Below are 20,562 nucleotides of genomic sequence, written 5' to 3'. Positions count from 1 at the left end.
CAATGGGGAAGTCAATTCCATTTGGCACATTACAATCAAAACTGTCCATTTCAATCACACAACTGCAGTACTGGAAATACCTTTATAGTATTCATTTCTGAAAATGCAGTTATTAATGTTTTACATGCCATTCCTTTTTCAGACTTTTTTTTTCTATTAATAACACTCCTTTAATAAACAAACAGTATAATAGTTACTTAGATTTCATGTAGCTCTACTGTAACAGACTGTTATAACCCATTTTAGAGAAAAGGGGAAAAGTCTTCACATTTAGATGGTATAACATTACTCCCACTGAAAGCCACAGACATTCTATTGCCGACCTCAGTGGGAGTAAGAGCAGTTCCAAATGGCTCCAACTTTTCAGATTTTCCACCAAGATGTCCATGGTTTGAGAAAAATGCAATTCTATTTTATCATTATGAGCCATGAACTAATAACTACTCAAAATAAGCCTAAAATATAAGTGAGCAGTCTGAGCCCGTGAGTCGCACTTGTAAAGGAACTAACCAGCATTCTCCAGGGCTTATGAGCAATACATTGAAAGCACCATCATTCTGAAAACATATGGCACTTCTGATTAAGGGTGACATATTCTTTAAAATGAGTACAGAGCACACCTCACTTCTGACACAAGCAAATCAGTCTTAGTCACGAACTCTATAAAAAGTATATTTGCTAATGCTAGCACAATTATTACTGTTTCTTCAGTGTAGAAAGAACAGGAACATTTTCAAAGTTAGGTATTCCATAGTTCACAAATATGCTACAACATAATAATGGGTTGCTCATGAATCCACACAAATCATCTAATTTGATTGTCAATGGATAGAGCCTGCTACTTTTTTCTAATTTTGAACAAACAGCAAGACTGTTTGGTAGGAGAAAAGCTCTATAGTTTCCTATAGCTCTTACAGTTCCTATTATGTTATTCCCTTTCATCCCTGCAGTTATTTTCCTTTTTTGAAATACTTCAAATTTCACCTCAGAATGACTGTTACAGTAGAAAACCTCCTGAGAAGTCTCCTGCCTTTCCTAGGAAGTCTCCTACCTTTTTACTGTTTGGAAAACTAGGAACCCGCAACTTTCAGTATCTCTTGTACTGTGCTAACTCTATTCCCATCTTTCAACCAAAATTCTACTTCCCCTAAAACAAAGATAGAAAGAGAATATTACAATAAATCAGGTTACATAATTAAGGCTTCGAAAAATTTGAATTATTCAATCAATTTTAGTCACTTAGCAAGTACATCTGTCTTATGCTTTTAGTAAATTTGAAGACTTATTTCTTCTCATTATGTTCCTTTACCCCGCTGGTTTTTCCTTGTGTAAGAAAACTTACTGTTTAGTTACCTCAGGAGCGGCTTCCCAAGTCATCAGAAGTCATATAAATTAATAAATTACTTGATTTTTGACCATACTGTTCTGTCAGTGGCCCTTCACTTAAAACAAGCAGGGCAGCAGAAGGGTCAAGTGCTGCAGAAAGCCATACATCCCATTGCATAAGTAGATAGACATTGAATTTGTACCTGTGTTAAATTCACATGCCACAAATTCCAAGGTGAATCATACTCCTTCAGAGCTCTAATAAGCTGTAGATTCTTTGACTCCAGAAGCCAAAAACCTTTATATTCCAAGTAAAAATAACTAGCAGCAGCCTTACTATGTAGATAGTCCAGAGAACAACCTCAGATGAAGTCTGATGGTACAACTGGACACAAAGCTTAGAGTGGCTGAGAAGAAGCAGTTAAAAGGTTGGAAGCTAATTTATCCCTTGTCTAAAAAGTGGGACAGCAGTAGAAGATATTTGGAAAAATATTTTGAAAAGGTCTATTTATAACATTTTGGAGGCTTTATTACAGTTACTTTACATACAGTTAACTGTTCTGCATTTTTATTATACAGACAATTGTTTTTGTATGGTAGTTTGCTATTCCAAGCAGACTAATTCGAACTCTTGCATATCTTAGCCATGCTCAGTTCAAAAGCCCTACTGTTTGAGAAAGGCCACTGAAGACTATTACTAAAAAATGAATGAGTCTTTCATCACTTTATTGTTGGCTGACGAATGACAATTGTGAGACTATCTGGAACAGTAAAGAGCAAGGAGGATTAATTTAGTAGCCATTTTGTCTTCTAGATTTTTTAGCCATAAGTGTAGATATTAAAATAAAAAGTGTATGTAATGAAATTTTGACTCTTACCACCCTTTCAGGAGAGTTGTTAGGCCCCTTCCCTTGTTCATAAAGCAGAACGCAAAGTTATGGATATCCCTGAAAAACACAAGAGACGGATCAAATTCTGAACAGAAGTTCTGTAACTAAGTGACTATTAGCTTGTTGACCTGCACAAGGGGGTATCTCTCTAAGCAGCTCTATAACCCAAACACTTGCCAAACCTGCACTGCTATCCCTAGTTCAAAACATCTAAGGCAAGACTTTGATAAGCCTCAAAAGGTGCAGCTTCTTGAAGGCTAAATTCACGGCAGAAATTTCTTATCTGGTTCAAATGCTCTACTATGTGGACAAGTTTCTGCTGAAATCTCTGGCTCACAACATCATTCAAAACTATGATAACAAGAAGCAAAATAGCTAACATGGTACACCCTACCTCTTTGCTTAAACAGAATTATTCCAGATGATATACTTTATTTCAATAACCTAACACTTCTATTACAGGTAAACTGAAAACCAAAGCAATGAGTCTTAATAGCCAGAATCCGTTTGTTTGTAGAATATTAGATGAGTCATGTATTAGCCACAAAATAATTAATGTAATGCATAAAAATGAAATTGTTTTGTAAAAAAAGACATTAATTAAAAAAATAAAAAATGCATGCATGGCAGTGCCATAGAATTCCATATTGGGCAAGATGCAAATAGAAAAATATGTGTGTGTGTGTGTGTGTGTAAAAGTATGTGTATACTCTTGCATACCTACATATACATGCAAAATATACACATATATATGTCCAAGAATAGCTGTGTCACTACAGTGCCAAAGCACCACCAGGTCTTTCTACTGTTGGCTAAGACATGCTTTGTAGGACTCTCATATTGACATAAAGAGCATCCCTTAACAGCAGTGACTGGAGATCAATATCACAAATAGCTACTCCTTTTCTTCCCCCAGTCCTCAGTGAAGACTGGTCACATCCAAGGCCTAAAGCTGAACCCACTAACAACAGCAACAAACAACTAACACTCAGGCCCATACATGAGGTAGGAGCACTCAATTGAACACAGAAGCTTATTCATTCTTTTAAGAGACCTAGAAAGCACCAACCAAGCTATCTGCAGACTGTGGTTATGAAGAAAGACTTCTCCCCTCATTCATGAAAAGCAGTCAGCATTTGGCTGCCTTATAAGCCCAGGTAGTCTCCATGTGTTCCTTCACCTTCCAAAGTAAATTTTACATATCATTTCACAATTTACAAGTTTCAAGGCAACACTTTCTCTTAATACAACAATTACAGTGCCTTTAGGACAACACTTGATGAAAATTTATCTAATTAGTAAACAGGATGCTTTATTTATCCTCAACTCTGATCAGTAAAATGCTTTTAAGTACTGCAGAACAAAGGAGAAACCCCATCACAAACATGAAACATACTACCAAGTAGAGCACGTACACAGAAATTCAGTTTGTCATGAAATAAAATTTCATTAAAGAGGTCGTGTTGTTCCAGAAGCAGCACTGAGAGAGATAGCAGAGTTGGAAGAAATGTCTAGAACCAGTACAAATCCAACCTCAGGCAAGAATTTTCCCCTAAAGTTTCACTTTCATTAGCAATTCAAACTTCACCTGCTGACCCATTCAATCTGGATGGCACAAGCAAAATTTTGCTATTTTTGCCCTACATATGCAGTTTCTTTTGTCTTAAAAAAAAAAGAAATAAAAACTGAAACAATATTAAACAGCTATTAGTGGGGTAACATCACAGTTTAAAACAAACAAGCAAAAAAGCCAAGATTTACTTGGTTAAATTTTAAAACATTGCAACAAATCCTAAGCTGGCCCTTCTAAAATTGTTAAGTATGACAGTCCTGTACGACGCATTTAAAAGCTCCTACTGTTAAAAAGTGAAAAATTATGGCCTTTTTTAAAAAAAAGCACTATTAAGAATCTCACTGATGAAGAAAAACAAAAGCTGAACAGCAAGCCATTTTAATTCATGTTTTTGCCATAAAAATCCAGATGTCACTTGAGTTACAAATCTGGGTGCTCTGCTACCTACAAATGCCTGTAGCATCTAAGATTTCAGGAAGAAGTTATAATTATATATAACTCATCTCTCTATATATCTACTACTTCTCTTCTATGAGTAACATAGCTCAAAAAGTATGTTCCACATACTGGCAATTTTCACCTGATTAAAAAGTAACCACTATTGAGCATTCAACTCATGGGAAGAGAAATTCAAGTGTATGACGTGTACACTGTAAAAAGAACAGACTAGTGCAGTTCTTCACAAGGACAGTCACCTGCTGTTAAAAGAAACTCCTAACCTTTTGGAATCACATATTCTTGAAATGGCGAGGGGTGTGGATGTAATGTGATTTTGAACACCTCTGTGCAATGGAGCTGAGCAAAACACTAGGCAAGTCAAGCAAGTGAATGCAATGCAAGGGAACAAGCCTTCCAGCCTTCACTTACACCCTTATTAAAAAAGTTTAGTCTGCCAAACTCCAGATCCCAAACGTCTCAACTTATCAGGAATCAAGCCAGCATTGAAACTACAAAAGCAGTAAGTGTGGAATTGTGTTCTGAACTTGCCAAATAAGTACCATGGCTTAACATACACCACTAAGGAGGGGGAAAAAAATCATGGAAAAAGAGCACTTGATTTGGTGGCCTATCAAGAGCTTATTGAAATTTCTTTTTGCCAGATCAGTTACCAAGAACCAATGAGTGTACACTCTGACTGCAGTAAGGACTATCTCAGAAAGCCTCTTATAAATATTCAAAAGACCCACCGTATCAGCAGTTCCAAACAAAGGGTGAAGGTCTCTTAAAGAACAGCTCTAGGCATCATGCAGACAATTCTGACTGGAACCTTACGCTGAACCAATGCTGGCTGACAAGGGCATGACCTTCTATTTAAGCTGAAAATGATGACTTGGTTCCAAAATTGTTTCATTTTGCTGCCACAGATTTAACGGCTCAGGCTTTGTCCCCATGAGATGAGTAAAACATGCTCATTACGTAACCTAGTCCCACAGGTACAGGCTTTTAAACAGAAGCTAAGCACCTTCATTTTAATATTTACAAGCATGTCCTCAAGGTGCTTTAATGCAGACCAGTTTTGCAGGTGAAATCCAAGCAGATCCCTCAAGTCCCAGGAGTGTGCCACAGTCCCGCATTCTCTACAGGAGGATCACACTGCCAGAAGTTAAGAGATGGTAACACTAAAAACGTCAACAAGAAGCAGTATTTCTGCTCAGCGCTCACTGTTCAATACACCATCACAGCAATTCCAAGGCTCTTCAAAAATGTGCATAAATGAAAGGAAATAATTTGTTTTGTTTACACAGTCTAACAGACAAGACTATTATGAATTATTTTAGCAAATTCTTTCAGCTTGTCCAAAATATTTACTTCCCATTGTTTTCATCTTCCTAGTTACAGACATGCCAATGTCAGACAATATCTGTTACAATCAACTTGAATTTACTATTCCTAGCATCTGTCCTGAGTCTAACCAATAAAGTAACGCTGAACAAGAAAAGGAGATGAGAGGAAGAATGGAATCAAAATACCGCAGAGATAAGCAGGCAGTTATTTCTTACTCAGAATGCAATAACAAGAGCTCTAGAGACCAAAATGTTCCAGCTGAGCTAACTATGGCTTCCTGCTGCTGTTACTAACACGGTATTGTAGAAAAGTAATTGCAAATATTACTCACAAAGTAGAAAATACCAAATAGAAACAAAGAAAATTATGGAAGAAACATGCATCTCCTTGTAAAGCCAAAGCTCATTACAAGACTATATTCAATATGCTTTGAATCTACCTGTATAAAGTGACAGTGGAAGCCTCTACATTTAAATAAACCTTTTAACATACTTTATCTCACTAAAAGTTTGAGCTTAAGGTTTATTTTCAGTGGATACAACCATATTGGTTAATTTTTATTTATTTTTTTAAAAATTAATTAGATTTAGTCTGGTCTGCCAGACTCAGCCTCTGCATTTGAAAGGATGTTGCCACTTCTTACCTGGGAGAGAACTTTGCTACATTTTTAAACCACAGGAGACAGCTGCTTTGGACCATAACTGGAGTTTCATAAATGCAGATTGCTAACAGTACCCTCAGAACTGCAGCCATACCCCAGCTTCACCACACAGCTCTGTTCATCCAGCTCTGCCTTCACACTTCTTGCCCATGCTCAGAGACTAAGTGATGGGTTACACACACCAGTGAGAAATGTAAAGGGAGATTGTCTTGCACCCCTGAAACTGCTTCCTGGTCTTCCTGCCTCTAGCAGCAACAGGATCCTTGCAAATTTGTTTCCTCTTGTAGAGGATAAATAATTTGAAGGATATTCAATTATTAAATACCTTCTTTTGACAGAATCACAGAATGGTTGAGTTTGGAAGGGATCTCTGGAGATCATCTAGTCCAATCCCCTTCCTAAAAGCTAAGTCAATCTAAGCAAGTTACTCACAATCTTTTCCAGTCAGGTTTTGAAAATCTCCAAGGATGTAATCTCCACAACTGCTCTGGGCAACTTGCTCCAATGTTTGATTCATCCTTAAAGTAATTTCTTTTTCTTCTCACTTTTTGATTGAAATAAGACTCTCCACTTGGTACCTACCAGCATATTAGGCTGTGCTGCCTGTTGCAGTATTCTGAATTGGTGGGAGCTACTTAAATCAATGAGCTCTGAAAATGACAATGGGATGTATAACCATGAATTTTATTGAACATGCCTGCATGCATTAGTAATGACACAGTATGGCCTCTGGGTCCAATAATGCAGAGAGAGCTGGATTCCTTCATCTTCCAATGACTGCTCTAAATTCCCTAGTCAGACAAGGACACACAAAACAGGAACACATTTTTTCTCTTCTCCTGGATATTACACCTGCTTTGAACCAGTTGGATTTTATCATCTGGTTGTAGATGTCTGGTATGTTTCTTTCCATTTCATAATGTCAAAGACATTTTAAATACTTAATTTATAATGAAGAATCTACAGTTTACATGCCTTGCCTCCAAAAATACAAGCAAGTAATCATTCTGAGGTGGAACTGGGAGAAAACTGTATCACCTTAAAGATCTTGAAATTTCTATCAGAAATCAGTCATTTGATTTCATGTGAAATGAGAAGAATGCACAAGTTGGGTGGTATGGGGTTTTTTGTTTGTTTTTGTTTTGTTTTTCTTTTTATTAGAAAAGTCTCAAATGACATTTGCTGTAAGAAGGACAACGCTAGCAGGCAGTGAAATGTCAAACATTTCCCAAGGAAGAGTCAATTCTGTTCATGAGTCTCCTCCTCTTAAAACACTGTAATTTAGGTGCATTCAGTCAAACTACACCTGAGTGCAGATGCGGGAAATAAGTATCTGGTAGTTAAACACAAATACTAAAACTCTGTAATTGTTACATTTGTACATAATTCCTTTCTTATTTTATATTCATTAGAAGAAAATGCCTTGAGAGATTTCTTTTCCCCATTAGAATTCTCCAACTTGCTGTAAATATTTTATATCTGTGCAGCTCCTAGAGTCACTAAATAATCAATCTTGTACTTTAAAATAAGGAATCCTACTTCAGGGTCTTTAAAAGAAACAAAAAAACCAGACACTTTCATACTGGGCTCCCCACACACTGTGTGCACCTACAATTTGTATCTATATTGTAGGATCCTCCTACTTAGATTGCATTTCTTTGAGCCAGAAAAAGAAAGTGACAGTCTATGGCTTACAGTTCTTTGAAAGATGTCCTAGTAGGTCAAATGGTGTGTATATAAGGGCTTTGTGATCCATTTGACACAAGTAAGATAAGGTTGGTCAACATTTCAGATGCCCTCAGTAATGAAAATCAAAGCAATGGATATTGATTCCATTCACATCAATCTCAAAATGGTAAATAAAAATATGTTCTCTGTATAGCAGTCTCACACATACATGCAGATATATTTAATAAATCTACAGAGAGCAGAAAGCTCTGATTTAAATCAGACAGTATGTGAAATATTTATTTTCTTAACAGAGGTACTACACAGACAGTAAAGCTGCTGAGATCTCTACATCACTCATACTCATAAATTTAACCAAAGTCAGAAACCCTTGGAAGATCAGGACTTTTCCTACGGATTACAGCTCAAACTTTGTCTACTTCTGACACAATAGCTCTGTTCTTTAACAGATACGTGTGTTAATGTTTTGTTTCTCATACAACACCAATATAAAATGTTGGTTTACTGCTTCCAAAGAAAGAAAAAACAAAATCTAAAAAAAAACCTTTCCTCCCTGCAACCAGCAGCTTTCCCCTAGACTTCAACCTCTTTTCACCAGAAATATGTTGTATTTATTCTGCAATTCTCATTAGTCTTTCCCCTCTTTTGTGGTACCACGACAAACTACAGATTTCTTTTTTTTTTTAGGCCTCTGAATGACTAAAAAGCTAGCTTTCTCTTAAAGGCCCAGCTTGCTGCATCATCAGTGGAACCATGCAGTACAATCACACGCACACTAAATTTCTAGCCTACAGCTTCTTTTTCCCAACTACGCTATTGCAACAGACGCAACTGCATTTGGCACCTGTAAGCTCTTTCACCACAGGGATCAGTAGCCAATTTGTTTAATAAAGTAAAACAGCACTTTCAAAATGCAGTGGTAGTTACTCATTATTCTACAGGTAGAAAGCCTGTAGCACAAAAGCCAAAACCAATAACCAATAAAAAGCCAATACATAGTTTTATTTATGCATTAATTGCCTATTGACAATTGTTCTCGTTCTCTCAGTCCAACTAATGCCCCTCTCCTGACGGAGAAATCACTTTCACTGTTTCCATTTCCTGGATAGTATGCTAGCATTCCCTAATACATAAATCCCTCCCTCTTTTTTATGACCCTGAAATGGTGAGTGTTACTGAGGTCAATATGACAGAGGTTTCTAGTAAAACAGAAATGTGACACAACACTGAGCAGTATACTTTGTCTTGGATAAAGCTTAGTTATTCTATTTGAGTATCTGTTGGGATGTTCCCTATCTAAAGTATTGCTTTATCTCTTCTGCCTGGTTCTTTATAGAAGCCCCTTCATTATGTCTGACAGAAAAAGCAACGAAACACAGCGTATTAAATTACATCAGAGAAGCAAAAGAAGATTTCCCTTGAAATACGCACACATTTTTAGTAAACTTACAGACTTTTAAAATCTGTAGACCTAGTTCGGATTTCTTCAGCAAAAGGAAAAAAAAATTAGTCAACTACCTAAGAACTGGGAGAGCTGTACATGAAAAAGGACAACGTAATAATAATATGTAACAGTGAACTGTATTCTGTAGGAGGAGGAAGTTATTAATACCAGGGTATATGACAACAGGAGAACTACAACTGGATTTCAGCATGGTACTCTGAAGATCCATAATAGAGAAAGACTGACTAGGCATATATATGAACTACTGGAACTACCGGAAAACAGACTGCCCGTTTTATGAGCACAGAGTAAGAGTTCGGACTATTTAGTCCAGCACAACAATGGCTGAAAGGAGACAGAATCATTCTCACTAAATACATTAAACATGCAATTCTCAGGGAGAGGAGTCACTGAAGCACAAAACCAAATCAATAAGAACTAGCTAAATAAAATAAATAGAGGTATGAATAAATTTTTAACCATCAGAATGATGAGTAATGTGAAGCAGACATTACATGGAAGGTGCTGTAAAGGCAGAAGAGCAGCAGGATTGTCCAGGCTCAGAGGGAAGCCCACAAGCTAAACTTCAGCAAAATCATTTGCTTAACTCTACAGCTCAGGCTTCTACCATGACAAATGAATGCTGTAACGTACTTGCAGTTTAGAGATCATTCTTTTAGATGTAGCTGCTATGTATTACTTTATTCTCCTAAAACACTAAAGCCAGGCACTTGGCTGAAGAAAAGCAGAGGGAAGTTATAGCACCTATACAAACTCATACTTGAAATAAAAGGAGATACTAATTTCCCTAAGCGTAAGAAAGGGATGGAAGTGCTAAACTCAGCCTACTGTCTCAGAGCTATGAGGTTTAGAGGTGCAGCTGACTCAAGAACCATGGCATATACTATGGTAAGGGCTATATTACCAAAACAAGTATTATGCAGTTCATCGTGATCTGATGTCCCAGGATCTGTATCTGTAGTCTCAGCCTTAATTATCCTTGCACTTAAATATTGAGAATTAGGGTCCTTGGAAACGAAAACAGCAAAGAGACAAGTGAAATAACTTATTCTAATATCAGCAGAAGGGAAAACGTGATTGAAGGAGACCTTTGATTGCTATGAAACATTCCAGTTTGAAGCAGACTTTGTATGCCATATGGACAAATCTTGCAGAGGATGGACCAGACAACCTATTATGTCTTTACTGTATGATTTAACTTCTAACTTGTTTTCTGACGCTTTAGTTCCAAAGCTTTTCCGCTCTGTGCCATATCTCTATAAGATTCAGCACAACAAGAAGCTTTTGCATCTTATTTTGACGTTAATAAATGATGTGGTGAGTTCAACAACTGAAGTTCAATCTGTGTAAATTAGCATTAAACAACTTACTTCCTGATGAAAACACAGAGTTAAATCCTTCAAATATCAATGCAGAAAATGAGATAAGAAGTTACAGAATCTATAGCTTTGGTTTCCAGAAAAATGATATTTCTTTGCACTGCCTTGGTTATATCCTTCATACATTTCAGAACATTTATCTTGAGAAACTTTCAAGTTCTTCCTACTCCTCTGTGGCACAAAGAGATGGCTTTTACTTTTTTTTTTATATATTCAGACAGATAATGTGAAGCAAACCTCTCACTTAAGACATAAAAAGATTTAATCCAAAAGAAAAGGAGAGAATACAAGGTCAAAATAATATGGGAAAGTAAAACATCCCGTAGGACAGGGCTTAAAAACATTCACAGTTCTATCAGCCAACATTAAGGTTACCAACATCGCTACCCTCCTACAGAGAGGGAAATGAGAAGAATTTGCTAAATATAGATAGAACTGTTTGGAAGGATGTCTATCCTTACTAGCGCATTCATCTGTTTAATTGTGGGCAATATAGCCCGCTACACAGCCTGAGGCAAGTGTGGATGTTCAATATTCTCCAAATTATACAATCTAAACTGAGATTGGTCTTAACTCCACAGTTTACAATTGTATAAATGGAAACTTTTTGAAACTCTTCGGTTTTAACTACCTCTGAATTTCTTTAGTCAGATTTGGGAATGTTTTAAATGTTTTCAAAATTGAGTGCATTTTTAAACAAACGTGCTGAAAAAGGCCATAGGATTCTCGTGTTCACTTTACGGCCTGAATTCTTCCAAATCTTATGAATTTCAGTAGCTAATGAGATATCACAAAAGTACACAAATATATTTGGACATAGAAAATCCTCTAGAATAAGCAAAGTAAAAACCAAGTTTTATGCTAAAAGCTCTTCATAATCTGGTAGTCTGAGGAATCGATGACATTTTTCTCAAACTGATTTGCAAGTGTATTTTTTAAATAATTCTAATAACCCAATTCTTTAAAAAAAACTATTAATACATCTTACCAAATCAACCCATCTTTATTTGAAAATAAAATCTGAAACATCCCCATAAGCCTAAAAGAAACAAGGAAATTTATACCTTTGGAAGGATTCTAATACCTAATTCCCTAGTTTCAATGACAGTATTGTAAAGGAATATAATGGAATTTAACAGGGTCTAGGTGCTAAATCCCTTTAAGAATTTGGGCCTAAATTCCAAAGGGACCACTGAAAACTCCTTGGCCAAGGTATCATCTTATCTATAAATCACAGAAAGGTTCTCATATAGTCCTTCTACTCAGAATTCATTCACTACAGACCTTCCTTCAAATGAAATCTAAACAAGATAGGCTGCAAACCTCATCAGATCTCTGCACCTTGTCAGCTGAAGGTCCAACAGTTCAAGAAATTCCTCAGTGTCTCCTCAGTAAGTCTCAGGAAGAGTACAATGGTAACTGTTCAGAAATTTAAAACTTTGCATTCGGAAGAGAGTAAATGTTCAAACATCCCTTGGAAAACAAAATCCTCCATTATTTCTTGAGCATCTAAATGCAATTACTTGCCTAGCACTGAGAAGAGATTAACTTTTATACATTTAATAATATTTAATGTTTGTTAACTCTCATTTTCAAAAACCACTGCTAGCAACACATCACAATTTTGTCATTGGGATGCATGTTAGACAAGTAACGTTAGATCTTCCCAAACAGCTAATGAATATAACAAAGTTCGGTTGAACATCAGTTCTTTAGTCCCATAAAAAATAATGTTTCTGAAATTCAGTTATCATACAGTTTCTCTGCTCCAAAACAGCGAAAAATGTGTTGTGGTGCCATGAATCAAAGGAGGCAGCTATTCCCTTGGACAGGCAGATGAACACGGGATGGAATTCAGAAACCCCACCATCAACACAATAAGTAGTTTGTAAAAGCTGAAGATTCCATTTATCACCTACATGAACATGCCAGCATGAAAAACTGGAAAAAAAAAATTTAATGTGGCAAATATTCTTCCAAGAAAATAGCCCAATTTTTGTATAGGACAAAATATAGGCAGAAAACATGTTCTCAAGAACTAGCGGGTTAATGCACAAATACTACCCTAGAGAAATCATCTGGGGAACCATTCTGTCTGGATTTCAATTTTTTCTTACTTTGGGATTCTTCTTTCAGCACCGAGCAACAAAACAAAGTATACAATATACTATTACATAAAAAGAATGTAATATCTTTAATTTGGTTAGATTTAGCTCAAGCATAGTATGGACATGTTTCACTTAACTAATCCTGTGCTGAGCTCCTTAGTACAGAGTCTTGAACATTTAAAGCACAGACCAGCTCTTTTACACTGTAATTGATTCTACAGCCTACAGTTTTTGTATAATACTGTGAAACTGAAGACAGGTAATAAGATCTAGAAGTTAGCCAAGAATTAGGATTCTATTTAATAATCTGAAGAACAGAAAACTTGAAGACATCCATATTTCTCTAAATTACACTAAGATTACTCCTGTTGACAAACTGTAGATATATTTGGATATGAAGATGGTAACAGCATCAGAATAGAAGGCTGTGCATCTAGACAGCTAGTGTGTGCAATACTTGCAAATTTGAGTTTTTCTGTCTGACATTCAAACGACGATTTAGAGTGCGTAGCAATCTGCATGAGCAATTGAATTTAAAGCCTTAAGACTTCACATGCCAAGATTATTAGCAATATATAGTTAAAGTTTTCTCATCATGCTTAAAACCTACCAGAGATTTTATTCAATATAAATACACAGTAATTTTCCCTTGGACTCATGGCTAATCATCTGATCAACAAAATGAACATGTACGTCCAGGAATCTAGGCATTACTTTCAAGGAATATTGTGATTCCCAAATTCCTACTCAAATTATACCCAAATTCCTACCGTCTGTTTAATTTCACTGATTTTAGCCTTAGAAAAGAAAATCAGATAGCATCAATCTTTTAAAATATGTTTCTCAGTTAGCAAGAGACAGAAATATGTATCATTATTAAGAGAAAATTACATTCCAGTTTAAGGAGGGAACTGGAGTGAAGGTTACTGTTACTGATAAAGAATTTCTACCAAGACTTCAAGCTTATGGATTAGACAATTCAATAAGCTTCCACTGCCACGTCACATTAAAAACAATGCCTTACCTACACCTCTACATACTGCCCCAGGAGAGGAAACGTGGTTTTTTACTTCCATTATCTTTCAGCCTGCAGTAAGGAAGTGCCTCGGTCCTGAATCAGAACCCACAGGAATTTAGCAAGTGCTATTTCTGCTTGTAGTAAAATCTTCAATATGCAATTTACATCTTGATATGTCATCATTTCTTAGTATTTAACTTAGTAACAGCTTCTCTGAAGTAGAGATTTTATTACATAAATTATGGAAGTAGCAGGCTGGGGGTAGTGAAGACAGCATAAATTCCTGAATCAATACAAAATATGTCACTGGTAGTAGTTGTTATTCCATGCAGGTGTGTTATTGATCACAGTCATAATGGTCTCACTTCAGCTGCTGTCAATAACTCACTAGTTGTATTGTCACACTGAATTAAAGAAGTACCAGACTAAAAGTATGCGAAGTTACACCAACACGGCTTGACCCAGCCCGTGGTGCAAAGAAGCAGAACACTGCTAGTTTAAGTTAGGATTCGTGTTTGACACTTCAGTTGACATAACATTGACAAAATAAAGTCAAATGTGATATTTATTCAGGTGGAAGAAGAGATCGTTCCTTAAACATACTGGCAAAATCTTAAATTTAGAGCTACTACATATAATAAAACTACTTTTTTTTTTAATACCTTGGCACCATTATTGGGTACACTTACTGACACGTGAAACTGAATTTAAGTTTTATGCAAAGTTATTGTCATTTTACTGATCAACGTGAATGAAACTTTCTTGCATTAGACTAAGAGCTGTACCAGGAATGGTAAATTATTCTGCCTAGTTTTGTTTTGTTTTTAAGAGTTCGTTTCTAAATCAAAACTTGACAGCAACATACAATAGCAGAAGAGTAACAGTAAGCCAAAGACTTGCAAAGCAGTGAAAAGTTAAATATAGATGTTATTATAAAGTGCTTCTTACAATTGTGATGTTAGCATATATAAGGATTTTTCTTTTAAATACTTCAGAGATGACAAATAGCAAAACAAGAGCACTCGCTGTCATTGACTGGTTTATTGAAATGGAGAAACAGATCCAGGCATGAGGCAAAAGATTTCCTACTTCCAGCAGTCTGATCTCTATGCTATTTTAACCCATTGCAAAGGATCAACAAGATGTTAGGAGAATTGTATCTCAAAGACCAGAGTATCACTACCAATGTCTATACCAACAAATTGTTCTGTACACATTCTAGAGAAGCATGGCAACATTAAATAAAATTTGCATTTCCTTGAAAAAGCACTATTTTAAAGAAACACTCTCTAAAAGAGACACTATATATTTCTGGTATTTCTCTTCTTGATACTTAAGGGATTCTCCTTAACAAACCCAGTATGTACACTAAGTCATGATCATGCCCACATTTTTCTCCATACACATTCTTGTCGAAGGCTGCCCTCTCTTTGCCAGAAAAAAAGCAATATAGAAACAGAAACTCTAGCAGTGGCAAGCTTACTGATCCTACTGAATTGCTACGAGTGATGTTAGCACACATCACAAGAAACTCAATGAATCAACAGAATTCTTGCAAAGTTCTGACAACTGCACAAAATGGACAAACTATTTTTTTCCCTTCAATCTCATATAATTAACCTCACAGGTAAGGTGTATGAATGATTGTCTAAAAAAAGAAAAACACTCAATGAATCAATGAGTGATTAAAATACCCACCTACCCACCATGTAATAGTTGTTAAAAGTTTTGAAGTTTTGATGTATACATGCCAAGAAAAACATTCATGACACCTCACTTTCAGCACCAGACATGCATGTTTAAGATTATGCTAATCTCCATATACAATCCATATTTGCTACTCAGAATAAGGGGAGAGAAAGTTTCCTTCAAGGTGCCAGTTATAACACTTGATTCAGACTCTTAGAATGAATCAGCTTCTAGAGAAGTCTGTCTGTCTCTATTCAGTTTTCATTTGCAGACAGAAGTGGCACATCTCAGACTCTCCTCCCCAAAGACAGTCCACACTTTATGAACCATATTTGAAGTCATTCTGCAATCCACTGTGCTCTGGGGAATCTCTGTAACCTTTGCTACTCCACATACTGTCAAATTATTATGAATTTTTAATTTAAAATCTGCAAAAATAGGTTTACCCAATATCACTACATTCATTCAGCTCTCTCAAGCAGTCTATCCAGCTGACGTGGACATTGTTGAGTAGAGAGCATTGCAATACAGTCTCTTAGCCATAGGAATAATCCAGTGAAAGTTTACGTGGTCTCTTCTGTTGCTGACCTGAGAGGGAGTTACTTAGCATTTTGTCACTACACAAATTAAATATGCAATGTTTACTTTAACAAGGAGGTCCCATGGAGGAACTATACTGCTTATGCTTCCAACTCACGAGTAGAAATTATACCACCAGAGCAGATGAAAAACAGGCAATTAAATTTCCAGCAATCACAGAATTGTAGGGGTTGGAAGGGACCTCGAGAGATCATCAGATCCAACCCCCAAAATGTAGCTCTAGTTTCACTAACTTTGCATTTCAACAAATGCAGATCAATTAAGACTTTGTTACAGCGACAAGTTAAAGTAGCATTTTTCTGTACCAAACAAAAAAAGTGAACATTTCTTTTCTAAACTTTTTTTTTTGTTTTTAATTTCTGCTATCATAAAAGCAAAGAGGCAGATATGATACAAAGCCCAGACCCTGATTTTTCTGGACAGTACTTAAAATTAAGCTACTGCTCTGCACCTCAAAGTAAGTCAATGTCAACTGTACCTTTATGAATCCTTAGAAGGATTGCCTCATTAGATAACTCAAAATATATCCAACTGAGAACGGGAGTCTTAATGTCAATCCCCTGAGAAGTCCATTCTCAAGAGTGCCTGTGCAAAAGAAGCACTGACGCCTAATTCTATACAACCGAATTACTAAATCCCAAAAAAAATAAGGAAAAAATTACCTTGGGTTTACCATAAGTACACACTGGCAGGACTGTCCCTAAACTGATTTACTTACGTTTTCCCCCTCTCACTTGCAATGTTTAAGCTGTAACTCTTCAGTAATGCATTTGAGAAGACACTAAATGCTTCACAACTCTTAAATAACCCATAAGTAGCTAAATAGTAATTGTTCTGGAGGACAAAAGCCCGTTGGCAAGGCACTAGACTTCAAGCTTCCAATAGCTTATGATAGCAATAAGAAGGCAAACAAAATAAATAATAAAAATAAAATTGTGAAAGATACCTTGACAGCGTCCTTTTAATCTTCAGCAAACTTGAGATGTCATGTAAGCACCGAAGCAGCAAAGAGAAGATACTGCTTAGATAGCAAAATCTCAATTTTTCCCTGACCTACAAATCATAAACTAATAGATTAGCGGTGCACTGGCATACATCCACACTGTAGCTCATGGAAATCCTGTTGCAGCTTCTGAAACAAAATCCAAGCCCACTGAGATGCAGGAAAACCTTAACTAGAAACAACATCAACTGAAGCATGCACAGAAGATTTTGACACTGCAGTCAAAGACCTTACAGAACAAAGACTGCAAACTGTCCAAAAATGCCATCCTACCTGTAGAGATACAGCATACTGCACATATTGAGAAACACAGAAAGGCCTTCCCAGGGCAATATAAACTGGAAGTGAAGCACAGTAACACAATCCACCCCATGTCTTCCTGGCGGATCTTAGTATCTTGTAATACTGCCACCGGTAGTGTGACCAGAGTTAGCTTCTTGTTACAGACACCAACACTCAAACCAGTCTGCTATAACCAAAGACTGTCATCACTGATGACAAAATTTCTGCCGTTACTGTTCATGATTACTGATTTCTGTGAAATCTTGCAAAACACAGTACTATCACTAAGTAGTAAGGATCTTCTGTACAGGCAGAACAATATTTGCCTTTTGAAAAACATTTCCCTAACCCAATATCATGTAATTATTTCCAATCCCTTCCAATACTGATTTCTCCACAGCTTTCACGTCATTGTAGTAATAGCTCTAGTTCATGGTTCCATTTTTTCTATATTACTACGTTACATCCTAAATGCAGTTTTATTTATTTTTGGAAGTGAACTAGTCTTAAAGAGTGCTAAATTTTTAAGATGAGAGATTTACTTTTCATCGCATCAATTTGGAAAGGGGAATACAATCTCTTCAGGTTTCTCAAACGTGCTTTGCTTTGCCTTTAAAATGGCAGAACCATTTCTTATGTTGGAAATCATTTCTTTCACACATCAACACAATTTTGAGATCTCCAAGACTGCAATGAATGTGAGGACTCATCTATCAGCATCTAGATGACAACAAACCTCTCTCAACAGCCATTAAACGAATGTTGGAAGAAAACTACTTTCTTGGGCTACTTGGACTGGAATCTGTGATCTAAATACAACAACTTTAGTCTTTCTAAATATACTCAATTACTCAACTTTGCTCATTGTAATTAATATCAGCTGATTACAGAGGATTAAGACTTGCAGAATCAGACCAAGAGATCCTTCAAAGAGGTATTCAGGGAGATGGAGAACTGCACATGTTCAGGCTCACAGGTTCATTCCCCAGTGTACTATTCCTAGTAAGCATTTTCTAGATTGTACAAAAAGTCTGCACTTGAGAAAACACAAATTGAAGTATTTACAAAAATACCCACTGACTGGTTTCCCAGGTTAACTCCTCAGAAGGCCCAATTTTGAAAGATATGATTAAGCAAATCACTTTGACTTCATCGTGGTGAGCCTCTTAAAGCCAACTTTAGATGGCTTTTATTTGCCATCAGTGACTTTTTCATCGATTTTATGTAGATTGGATGACAAAACTACAATTCTACAGCAAAATAAGAAGGTATAAAAACAGTATCAATTTTTACAGAATTGGATAAAATAAATTAAAATAAATAAAGCCAGGGGTATAATGGTCCCTTGCTTAGTTAAGATTCACTATTTTCAGAAAGAGGACATTTGTTTCAATAGAGGTATGCTCCCATTAATGACACCTATTGTAAGAAGATGTATTCAATCACGTTCTTTGAAGGAATGAGCAGTGACTAGATATGAGCTTCATCAGCTAAATCGAAGTGTTCTCTAAAAGAGATTAAAATATTTTAAAATACCATACATACATATATTCCTAGTGAGTTTCTTATATGCTTTTTGTTCCCAAGATTTACTAATGTTCCAGAGAGGCACGCGTTTTGATGGGTCAAAACGTGAAAGTATTCCAAAACACAATGGCAGTCAATGAGTCTAATCATGACTCTAAAATGACTTTTTTCTAACGTACTACATATAAGTTAATGATGAATAATAGATGCTGTCCACTTATTATTAAATGATTAGCCACGTGTATACACCAAAAATGCTACTTCTTGAATATGTGACTGCTACAAGCCTGACTTCCAGCCTTTCAAAAGATTGGCTCTTACTTAATTGAGCAGCCTGTTCTTCCAACACTGTAGAAAAAGAGGCATAAGATGAATTAGATTCACTAGAATTAGGCAACTTATTTGTCTTGCATTCTACTTAAAATGAATGTGACCTAAGCTAATACAGAAGATCTAGACCCCTAGAAACTCAGCATAGAGAACCAAAAATAGCTTTACGGCTCATTTTGGATTGCATATAACATGCAAGGGTAGGAGCAAAAAGCACTAACAGGAAACAAAAATTTTCACTCTTTTCAGGTATTGAGATATGTAGCTAACTTTCTTGCTTCAGCACACACGTAGACCACATACAATCTGTAATTTAAGAGTATACTTTAAGTAATCTCCCAGTTCTTATTTTAATGTTTTAGCAGTATCATGGCTTTATGCCCTTTTCTAAAGAAAATATGTTTGCGAAGTTACACGTGCATCTTAAGTATTTTGCATTATAGAAAGAACACTTTTTCTGAAAACTCGGGAATTTTATTTTTTTTTTTTAAATGCAGTTCCATGTGACTCATATGAAGTCTAAATGACCTTACTGAATCCAGCACATCTGATCAATTATTTCCCTGTCCATCCTGGTGTAAACTGGAGTTGGCCTTTTTCCTCTTTCTTCCGTAAAGACTGGCAAGAAAGTGAAAATTTTGACCTAACCTTTCAACTTTGATGATTACTTTGATAGCTATTAGGAACAGAATGCACTCACACTGGACAAGATACCACTATAGTTTAGTCAAAATGTGAAGAGAGAAGCTAAACGTAATCTCACACTTAGCTGCTTCAGCATTTGTTTACAACGCATGTGTCAATGATTTGTACTCACATAATAAAATATTAAGAGCAACAAATTATAAACCTGGTAGCACAAGAATTCTAACAGGTTTTCCTCACAGCGTATTCATTCTGACATTAGCCAAAATCCACAAAAATGCTGCAGATATAATGTGTTGCATTACATAAAACCAAATACAGAAGCTTAGTTTTATAAACCTGTAATATGCATGCAGATGGTCATCAAGACAAGGCATCTTCTCTAAACTGCAGTTTAAAGAAAACCTACAAAAAAGGCAGGAATTTTGCCATTTCTAGTGCAGTGTCCTAATCCAATACAACGGGAATTTGTCTCTATTTACAACTCCTATCAGTTCTTCCAATATTAAAGAATTGCTGAGACTAAAATCCACTGCAGGGATTTTCAATGAACAGATGAAAATCAAAGAAGGGAGCAATTTTTCATCAATTC

At 36.1% G+C, this 20,562-nt stretch overlaps 1 protein-coding gene across 10 annotated transcripts in view; it reads right to left on the bottom strand.

The window, feature by feature from the left end:
- Nucleotides 1-20,562, bottom strand: part of ARVCF (ARVCF delta catenin family member) — a 268,720-nt gene that overhangs the window by 245,796 nt on the left and 2,362 nt on the right. For 9 of the 10 annotated variants that reach the window (XM_048063871.2, XM_066979115.1, XM_066979117.1 and 6 more), the window contains one exon: nt 2,205-2,273. The exons of the other annotated variant lie outside the window; for it this stretch is intronic. The gene's annotated coding sequence lies outside the window, so the exon portion shown is untranslated. The remainder of the gene's footprint in view (nt 1-2,204; nt 2,274-20,562) is intronic. 10 annotated transcript variants of the gene reach the window in all.

Source organism: Anser cygnoides, chromosome 17, assembly GCF_040182565.1.
Source record: "Anser cygnoides isolate HZ-2024a breed goose chromosome 17, Taihu_goose_T2T_genome, whole genome shotgun sequence".
NCBI lineage: Eukaryota > Metazoa > Chordata > Aves > Anseriformes > Anatidae > Anser > Anser cygnoides.
Note: the sequence above shows the minus strand (reverse complement) of the source record. Positions and strands in the feature narration are given on the sequence as shown.